The sequence below is a fragment of the Miscanthus floridulus genome, chromosome 19 (assembly GCF_019320115.1).
Source record: "Miscanthus floridulus cultivar M001 chromosome 19, ASM1932011v1, whole genome shotgun sequence".
Taxonomy (NCBI): domain Eukaryota; kingdom Viridiplantae; phylum Streptophyta; class Magnoliopsida; order Poales; family Poaceae; genus Miscanthus; species Miscanthus floridulus.
Genome location: NC_089598.1, coordinates 35,580,672 through 35,590,748, shown reverse-complemented (window position 1 = coordinate 35,590,748; position 10,077 = coordinate 35,580,672). Strand labels below are relative to the sequence as shown.

Below are 10,077 nucleotides of genomic sequence, written 5' to 3'. Positions count from 1 at the left end.
CATTCACAATGGCACGAAGGCCGACAACCACAACGGCACGAAGGCCCTCATATCAATTTATGGCACGAAGGCCCACACAACCACATACGGCACGAAGGCCGACAATGAGAGTTTTACCTAGGGTTGCGGTGGAGTCGGGCGTCGCGGTACGGGGGTCACTTTCTTCTCTGGCGTCGGAGTACTCCTCTCCCCCTCTTCCCTTCTCTCTTCTCCGCTTCTCCTCTTCCCTTCTTCTCTTTCTCCTCCTCCTCCTCTCCTTCTTCCCCTTCTTCTCCTTCTCTCTTCTTTTCCTCTTCTTCTCCTTCTCTTCCCCTTCCTCCTTCTCCTCTTCTTCTCCTTCTCTTCCCCTTCCTCCTTCTCCTCTTCTCCTTCTCTTCTTCCTCCTACTTCACCCTCTGCCTCCTCCCCTCCAACAGCAGCCGGCGATGGGGGCGGCCTGGGGGCTAGTGTTGGGGCGGGGAGACCAGCGCGGGGGGGGGGGGGGGCAGGAAGGCCGACGCGGGGGGCCGCCGGGGCGGCCGAGCTCCCCTTGCTCGATGGAGATGGGGAGGGGAGGCAGGGCATGCCCCCGGGGCGGCTCTGGGGCGGTGGGGCGGCATCGGCGGGGCAGCACTGGGGCGGTGCTGGAGTGGCGCGGAGGTCGGGCGGCGCGGTGGTGGGGCGGCGGGGCACGCGGGGGAGATGTCTAGGTTTTAGGCATCCGACGTCATAACTTGCTCGAAACCTTCTCAATTTTTACCACAGCCTACACATGCGATAACATGATACCTTGACAAGTTTCGTGATTTTCGGACTTCGTATGGATTTTATATAATGTAAAAACACTTTTCCGACAAGTTCCTCGTCATGTTACGTGAAGAAGATGCCCGAAATTTGATGTGAGTTCATGGATAGGGACTCAACATACACCAAATACCATGAATAACATTTTTTGAATCACTAAATTGCATTATTCCATCCACCTGCAGTTCAAATTTAAAATATTCGAAAAAAAATCAACGAAAAGAAATAAATTAGAAAAATATATAAAAAAATCAAAATTGACCCAAATTTTAAAATTGAGTTTTAAATAATGTATTATAGCACCACAAAAAACTGGGTTCAAAAAACCCAAAAAAAATCTTTGTCGAGGGCCTAGCCTGGCCTTCGGCAAAGGGGATCTTCGCCGAGGGCCTGGCCAATGGCCCTCGGCAAAGAAAATTTAAAAAAAATAAAAAATCTTTACCGAGGGCCTAGCCTGGCCCTCGGCAAAGGGGATCTTTGCCGAGGGCTTGGCCAATGGCCTTCGGCAAAGAAAATTTAAAAATAAAAATAAAAAATCTTTGCCGAGTGCCTAACGGCGGGCACTCGGCAAAGACTGACGCCAGTGGCCGCCGTGACCCATCCGGTCATATTTGCCGAGGGTCGTTTCTTTGCCGTGGGCCAGGCCCTCGGCAAAGGCCTCTTTGCTGAGGGCCTATCTTTGCCGAGGGCTCCTGGGGCTGGCCCTCGGCAAATAGAGCCTTTGCCGAGTGCCTGAGATCTAGCCCTCGGCAAACCCAGAAGCCCTCGGCAAAGGATGGGTTTCCAGTAGTGTTCGCTGAGTATGCCAAGTGGGTGAGACACCTCGGTTAGGTCTGGTTCGACCAGTCGGGCTGACCTACCCTAGTTTTGGAGTCAGCCATGGCCCTGTTGAAAATACCTATGGGCTGTTGCCCTTGTACTTGGAGTCAGCCAAGGCCCCTATTGAAAATACCTTTGGGTTGTGGCCCTATTGAAGGTGGAGTTGCGCGGAGGCTTTATACTAAACTCCAAGCTTTGTTCCCTGTTGAAACACATCTTTCGTCTACACTTACACCCTGTTCGCTTGATCGTTTCTGTGGCTTATAAGCCGACTGATACTGTTTTGTTGTGAGAGAAAAACACTGTATCATGGCTGATATGATCAAGCGAATATGGTGTAATTCACATATTCAATACATCATTCAATCTTTAAACAAATACTTTATTATTTCATCAAACCACAGAGAACAATAAATAATTCATAAAATCAACAAATCACCTACCACTGGCACCGACTAGCTACAATGCAGATCCATTTGTCTGATCGTTCGACGAGTCATAGACTCCTAGGCGCCCAATGCCCCAAGGCGACCAGGCTGTCCTATGCTACTGTGGTGCTACCCCCCAAGCACCACCACAACTCCGCCTCTGTGGCCTCCGCCTACTGGCTACTAACATAGCCTGTGCTGTCGATGTCGGTCTGCCGTACCTCGCGACTCTCATGGCACACACCTCCTCTGTCCCTCGGGTGATACGCCGATGCGGGATAGCCGAGCGGGAGTGGTCGACGGTGGGTGCCCAACGTCCTAGGTAGGGTTCTGCATCACAGTCTCGTGCTCATGTGGAATTAGGAATTTGTAATCGAGTAGCATCGGGGAGGCGGAAAGCCAAAAGGGCCAAATGGGAGGCTGTGTATGTGGGAATTGGGATTATGGACTATGTTGCTTGTTTAGTGGTCCTTTGGGACATTAGGCCTTATTGGGTTGGTATGCTAAGAGGTGGGGAGGAGCGAAGAATGCCCTAGGTCACGAAACTTTCATCTTCAACCTCTCGACACAGCACAAAGCCCCTCCTAAACATCATATCTACTGTGAAAAAAATCATGGGGGAGGCTTCGTGGGGCTCTGAGAAGTATTTGGGTCTTTCTATCATATAGGGTCAGATCAAGTGTGAGCGCTTCCGGCCGTTGCAGGAACGCTTCATGAAACGGATGACAGCATGGAAGGAAAAAGAGTTGTCGACAGCGGGCAAGGAAGTGCTGATCAAATCAGTGGTCCAAGGCCTTCCTAACTATGTCATAAGTATTTTTAAGGTGCTCGGCTCTTTGTGCGAGGATCTTATGAAGTAGATCCGGGCCTATTGGTAGGGAGCTCGAAATGGGCGCCGAAAAGTGCAATGGATCCCATGGGATACTCTAACAAAACCCAAGTTGTTTGGTGGTCTTAGTTTCAGGGATCTAAAAATGGTTAATAAAGCGCTGCCTAGCCCGACAGGCTTGGCGTCTGATTACCTTGCTAGATAGCCTATGTGCGAGAGTGCTAAGATTAAAATATTTTCCTAATAGTAATCTGCTTGATATGGTGCCTGCAGGAGAGGCTTCCTAGACATGGTAGGCGATTGAGTATGGCCTAGAGCTGCTCAAGGAGAGGGTCGTTTACAGAGTGGGAGAAGGGTCCTTAATAAAAATTTGGAGGGACAACTGGATTCTGCGCCCCTATGGTTTGAAGCCAATTAGAAGTTTACGAACATGCAGGCTAAGAAGAGTTAGCCAATTGATAGATCAAGGATCAAAGTCTTGGGATGAAACTGCCATTCGACGCATCTCCCATCAGTGTGACGTGGATGAAACTTTAAAAATCCGTATTAATAGAGGGGGCTTAGGGCTTAGGCCCCCTTATCCCGCCGAACCCTTGTAGCCCCCCCATGAATTTTTCACCATAGATATGATCTTTATGAGGGGCTTGTGTTATGGCGAGAGGTTGAAGGACTCCACTCCACTGTTGAGTGAAACTAGCAGTGCAACATATTTTTCCGCTCACTTTACTCTTCTGCAATTTTTACATTGTTGAGTGAAACTAGTAGCATAGCACTACCCCTCTATATGACATGGCCGAGGTGAGGCCCAGCTAGGCACACATATGTGCTAGAGCCACGAGCTAAGGACATGGATATGGAATTTTTAAATAATATTTTAATGATTAATTGCTGATTTAGATATGATCTTTATGAACGGGCGTGTTCGGCTGATGGGTTGCATGATAGATTTTGGATTATTTCGAATAATTCAATAGTATTCTGTATGAGAAAATAAGCTAAAACAAGCTAAAAGTAGTACAGCCGAACTGGCTGAACTGTTTAAAATGAATTGTAAATATAAAATCACGTGGGCTATTGGAGTGCCGATAGGGTGGCTATCGACAGCAGCGCCGGCAGGGTGCTATTGGCTATCCACCACCGATAGCACCTTCCGCGTGGATGGTTACATTTTCCATGTCGGCCCTAATTTGTCCGATACGATTGTTGACTCAACGTCTAATACGAGTCTATCGGCCATCCGGCTGCACGTAAGCTTCTTTACTTTTTTTTCATTTTTATTTAATAAATTGATTCAATAAAAATTTAACATTATGCTAGGTTAACTATTAACAATTGTCAACAAACACATACTTTTATTAGATGGGTAATGAAGAAAGCTCGAGATTTTTTTTGGCAGAACTACGTGTCTAGCAACGTACGGCAAAGTTAGGTGTGTTCTTTTTTTTGTTCAAAATAATTAAAATAAATAGTTTGAGACGAGAAGATTTTCATGGACTTAGCTTCCCGCTGTCCTTTTTTCCAGTAATGTGTGGGTCTGGATATGTTTTGCTTAGGTCTAATGAAGATGATTATGTGTTGTTTGACTGCTGATTTTTACGGCTGATAAGCCGGCTGATACTGTTTTGTTTTGAGAGAAAAATAATATACCAAACTGATGAGTTCAAACAAACAGGGCTATATTGTTACCAAACGAAAATAGGAAACCAAAAGAGAGTATCAGTTGGAAGGAGCTGATCGTATGGAACTAAATGTTCAATGTATATTTTTCATTAATAATGTGATATAAGGATGTTTTTGGTTGGTTTGCTTCGTTGCATGAGTGAAGCTGTATAGAACTAAATGAGCAGTGTATTTGCTTGTCTATACTTTGTATGTCTGTATGAGCGGATACAAATGCATGGTTGAGGAGATATGTCTAACTAGGCCGGGTTGCGCGCTTCGCTGCGCACGTAGGTGATGTGCACATCTCTGTTTTTCTTGCTGTGAACCTGTGATACCGCTCTTGCTAAGGTTACATCACTTTGATCTTTGTGAGTTGTGACTTGTATTCGAGCATCGTCGATGCGTGAGGATAGCGTGGCTTGCCTTTCCGGAGTATGTTGACGTGGTATTTCCCTTTCAATGTGGTATATGTATTGTTTTGGTGATCCATTTAGATCTTTCCGTATTATATATAATGTTTAGCTATGATGATGAAGCGAATACACATGGGATACAAAGGAACTTAGAAAAGTATACATATGCAAATACTGACTGAATTCATAAAGGGAGCATATAACGTTCTTTGCAAAAAAAAAAATCCAAATTTGCCCAACTATGTATTGATTATTTTAAAAATACATGGACACAGGACACACGATTTAAAAATAAAAAACAGTTCTGGCCGAACCCGCTAAGGGTCATACATCGTGACATAAGCACCGATTCACTTTCGCAAGCCAAATTGCCTAACTTTCCCTTTCACCTGTAACCTGAAATAAAAATAGAGAACATATATCAAATGAATAAACATTATACAGATTGGGGTTTGTCAGAACAGATGGAGTGTAGTTCCATTTGAACATTGGAAATTACCTTAGCTTTTATGCAACAAAAAAGAGGTGGTCTCAAGCTTTGAAGATTCACATGTTTCAAAATTGTGAAGAGGTGGTTTCAATATTCACAAGGGATCATAAAAAAAAAAGTGAACTGACCTCTTCCAGATTTGGTGCTCCAGCTATTATTGTATTATAAGCAAGTAAATAGTTAGTCCCCACTAAAAATATATAGAAGTCAAAAGAGTCATGTTGTAGAGGAAAATGACAGATTGTAGATGAAGTTATCTGAAGTATGACAGGATCTGGTAGCTTTCTGGACATAATGTAGAGTGGTTCTACTCCAGGTTTCATACATAAAACTGATAAAAACAGAGGTTTGCAAAAGAGTTTAAAGCCATCAGGAACATATGGTATTTTTTATCATAATAAAATCATGATATCACTAACCAAAAAGACTGTCGAGCATGAATATAATTTAGTGTTAATTTTATATGCAAATTATGCTAGCACCATGAATATAAAGGTCACCTAAAGCACATTATTTCATAGTATTTGACTGTACTATAGGTTTGAAACTTTGGGCAAGTTCATTTTCTTTGAACAACTGCTTTTTGGCCTGATCAATAACATCATTCTTAGGTTTTCTGAACACCTTGTCCATGTAATGATAATAACAAATGTGCCACTGACCTTTGGATGTTGGATCTCCACTTGCAGTAAGAAGCTCACAGCTGACAGCTCCCAGGCAAGGAAGCAGTCATTGCTATTCTGAGTGGTGTGTGATCGATGCGTCATGGCTTGCATTTAGCAACTCAGTATTGTAAGGCTTCAACATTACAATTAACTTTTAGAGCAGAAACAGAACCGCAACACTACTGATCTCTCTGCTACACGATTTTTATGAAAGAATACCACTGCAAGACGTGTGTTTACCTTTTTATGGGAGAAGAGGCTTAACAAAACGATTAGCTCAAAAAGATATAATGTAGAAAAGATTCATCAGGTGAACAACTTTCCTTTAACATTCCCCCCTCCCACGGGCCAAGAAGAAAAAAGAAAAATAGATTCCCAGCATTTAGTGCAGTGCAATTCAAATACAGGACGGCTTATATTGTAGGCATGCAAGTTTTGATCGAAGTCATCACTCTAGTGTCCGGTAAGCACAAACATAAAAGAAATCGCCATATAGGGAACATCCCGGCACATCAGCCAAAGATGCTCGACGCATATTTTATCAGAAGTGATAATAGCAAGAGGAATAAACAACAGTAGTGTAAACTCACATTTTAGAATCACATGATTGAGGAAGAGGAAGAGGAAGAGGAAGAGGAAGAGGAAGAAGCGCGGACGGAGGCGGCGAGGCGCGATGCCGTGGTAGGAGAGCGGGTTTTCTCCTTTTTTTTATTTACTTTGATTTGACGCAGGCACAGGAAGAGACCATACGCGTGAGGTATTCATATATGATTATTAGTAGGCAGTCGTAGGGAATGTGTGGGATCGGATGATAGACCATCAGTCTCACAGTGGGATGTACCTGACCCAAGTCCGATTCTGCAGCAGCTTCCCGTTGTGACCAAGCACACAGTATATCGAAGAAACATCTACCTGCAGGAACACAATAGCACATGATATCAACAAACCATACATGCCACACATTGAGAAAAGCACGTGCGTTAATGACATCATCCCCATAAAGATTAGCATGAAACCATGTGAACACGGAGAGTTAACAGATTAAACTATTATGAGCCATAAATTATCAAGAATATATCTTCACTCAATTGTTATGTGAAGCACTGACCAAATGAGTAATCTTTTAGTCACTACAAATGGATCTTAATAGTTTAATTGGTATAAAACTAAAATAAGTTAGACAAATTTGATTAGACATTTGGACTGGCAACTCTGTAAAACCTTCATGCACATAACAAAAACTCCTGGCCACAATCCAAGAGGAAGCTCCTCGAAACACTCAACATGAAAATAAGTATTAACATATGAGCGGTTTACTACTGTGGGTTAAAACAGAGGCCTTCCCATGGGTCTCATATTCGTCAAGATTTGTTTATGGTAGGAGATGTATCATAAGTTTCAACTATTTATAACCAGAGTGAGCTTGCGCTGCTTCTCCGACCCTCCTTTTCTATGTCTGGCTATCTGTAAGTAGTAAGTAGCCTCACCCTGAAATAATTTGAAAACTGTCTATAGAGTAGTCTTATCTCGGAACTACAATATAGCTGTCACGGTAAAAAAAAATAAAGCTCAAGTAACAATAGGGAAACAGTTATAGGTACCTGCTGTCATACAGCCTGTTCGGGAGGCCGTATCGTATCGTGGATTATTTACTGCTGGCTGGTTTGGTGTGAGAGAAAAACACTGTTCCTGACTGAAAATTTACGATCGTTTACGAGCAAGCGAACAGGCTTTGAACCCCTTTGTCAACCAAAAGAGATTTTGATAGACATAGCCAGAGGATAATTTAGACAGGAAAAGGCATGGGAATGTCATAAGCGTATCTTTAGTCGCGAAAGCACAAGCTTAATCTGGCCAAATAAAAGCAAACCAAAAATTGGTTAGTCTAAAATAAATATACTTCAACGCAAAAGACAATCTGATTTAAAAGCTCTTCACTCTAAACTGAAATATTAAATATCAGAACACAAAAAACGCACTGAATCTTTTTTTTTCCAAAAGAAAATCAGTGGGGAACTAAAATTACCTCTAGGATGTACATGATCAGCAGCAACAGCATTGTTTGATGCAGATGACGTTCACAAATTGTAATATAAAGCACCTAAGAATATAACAGTCCCCCATCTCGTCCTTAACCTATGGAAGGCCGGTCCAAGTTTGTTCGATGGAACATCGATTTGGACATAATATGTTTCAGTTATCACCCATGTCATCCCTAACCTGTAAAAAGCAACGATGGTTAGGCGATCTTTTGCAGGCCATATCTAGTTAGCTGGACATAATATATTTCAGTTATCTCCCATGTCATCCCTAACCTGTGCAAGGCAAATGATGATTAGGCGATCTTTTACGGTCTGAACTGAAGAGTTATTGCATCAGAATATATATTAACATGAATTATTTATTCTTAAAAACGCTGGAGCTATATAAATAAACCAAATTTCTTTTCTGAAAGTGAATTCCTGTGAAGATAACACCTTATATAGGATATAAATGAACAATATTTCTGCAGGCAAAATAAATACGACAATATCATATACTGAAGTGCTAGCTAACCAAGTATCCTGAATTCCAGAGGAAAAAGGCAATGGAAAAACTGATCGTATGATTAGCTAGTTTGACCTTTTTTTTCATTCCCTTCCAGAGAGGGATCCAAATCAAATAGCAGTTAGGATGAGCATGGATAAAATTACATATCAAATTACCAGATGTAATTAGAAGTACTGTGGCAAGAGTGACAACGGAGGAAGAGAATATGTGTACGGCTTACTGCACCAGAGCACTAGGGGCCCCTGCACCCGCGCGCCGCACACAGCAATCAGATGGAGGAGAAAGAGAGGGCGCTTGTATCTTGCTTGAAGGACCAGCAGCAGCGAACAACAGCGAAGATCATCGTATGAACGAAACACAGACATAGGAGAAGGATAACAGAGAAGACCCTGGCAATGGCGACGGCGGCGCGGAGGAGATGGGCGAAGGAGCAGATAGGACGCGCAGGAGGAACAGCGAGTAAAGCTAAGTGGAGCACCTCAGAAGCGCGGCGAAGAACACAGACGAAGGAGCCGAGGAGAGCCCCCGGCAATGACGACGACGGCGGCGCCGAGGAGGCGGGCGAAGGAGCCGAGGAGAACCCGCTGCCGATCCCAGCGGCGTTGCCGAGGAACGGCGTGCGACTCCGTGGGGCAGCGGTGCCGTGTCCGAAGATAAGGAAGAGATTTCTTTTTTATTTTGACGGACGGAGAGAGCGAGGGTCAGCAGGAGGGCCGGGCCAATTAAACGACGCGAGACCAAATCGAGGACTACACACGCACGAGGCCAGGTGGCTGCACACGGTTGGTGAACAGTAACCAGAGCGCTCTCAACGCGCGGATCCTAGGAGCTTTATGGAGTTTCATATTTAGGGGGTGTTTGTTTTCTACAGAAAAATTTTAGTCCGTGTCCCATTGGATATTTGGACACATGCATGAAGTATTAAATATAGATGAAAAAAATAACTAATTGCACAGATTATGGCTAATTAGTCCATGATTTGACAATGTGGTGCTACAGTAAATATGTGCTAATGACGGATTAATTAAGCTTAATAAATTCGTCTCGTAAATTAGTCTCCATCTATGTAATTAGTTTTATAATTAACTCATATTTAGTTCTTCTAAATAGCATCCGAACGTCCGATATGACATGGATTAGTCCATGGAACCAAACACCCCCTTAAGCTTCACTGGCACCCGGTGGATGTAGGGATAGAGTACGAGGTCCACATGCTAGTCTCGCTAGTTCGACATTTGTATCTGCTTATGTGGTCAACCAAATAACATTTCAACTTTTCTTTATCCACTCAGATAACTTCATCAAACACTATATATCTTTTCTAAAAATACGGTTACAGTCGGTCTGTATCCTCTCATGTGAATACGATACAATTCTCATTCAGCAATCCAACACACCCCAAGTGTGTACTATTCTAAAATCAACCAATATTCTTCAA

The 10,077-nt window shown here is 43.3% G+C and overlaps 1 long non-coding RNA gene across 4 annotated transcripts; it reads right to left on the bottom strand.

The window, feature by feature from the left end:
* Positions 1-5,108: 5,108 nt before the first annotated feature.
* Positions 5,109-9,377, bottom strand: LOC136527472 (uncharacterized). Of its 4 annotated transcripts, none has more exons than XR_010776798.1 (3): positions 8,116-9,377; positions 7,691-7,939; positions 5,109-7,577 (listed from the first exon to the last, which is right to left on the bottom strand). It is a non-coding gene; the product is annotated as an uncharacterized lncRNA (long non-coding RNA). The 4 variants fall into 4 exon arrangements; XR_010776796.1 differs by having other exon boundaries at positions 5,109-7,001; positions 8,116-9,375; XR_010776799.1 differs by having other exon boundaries at positions 5,109-7,939; positions 8,116-8,309; positions 8,795-9,373.
* Between the last annotated feature and the right edge of the window lie 700 nt (positions 9,378-10,077).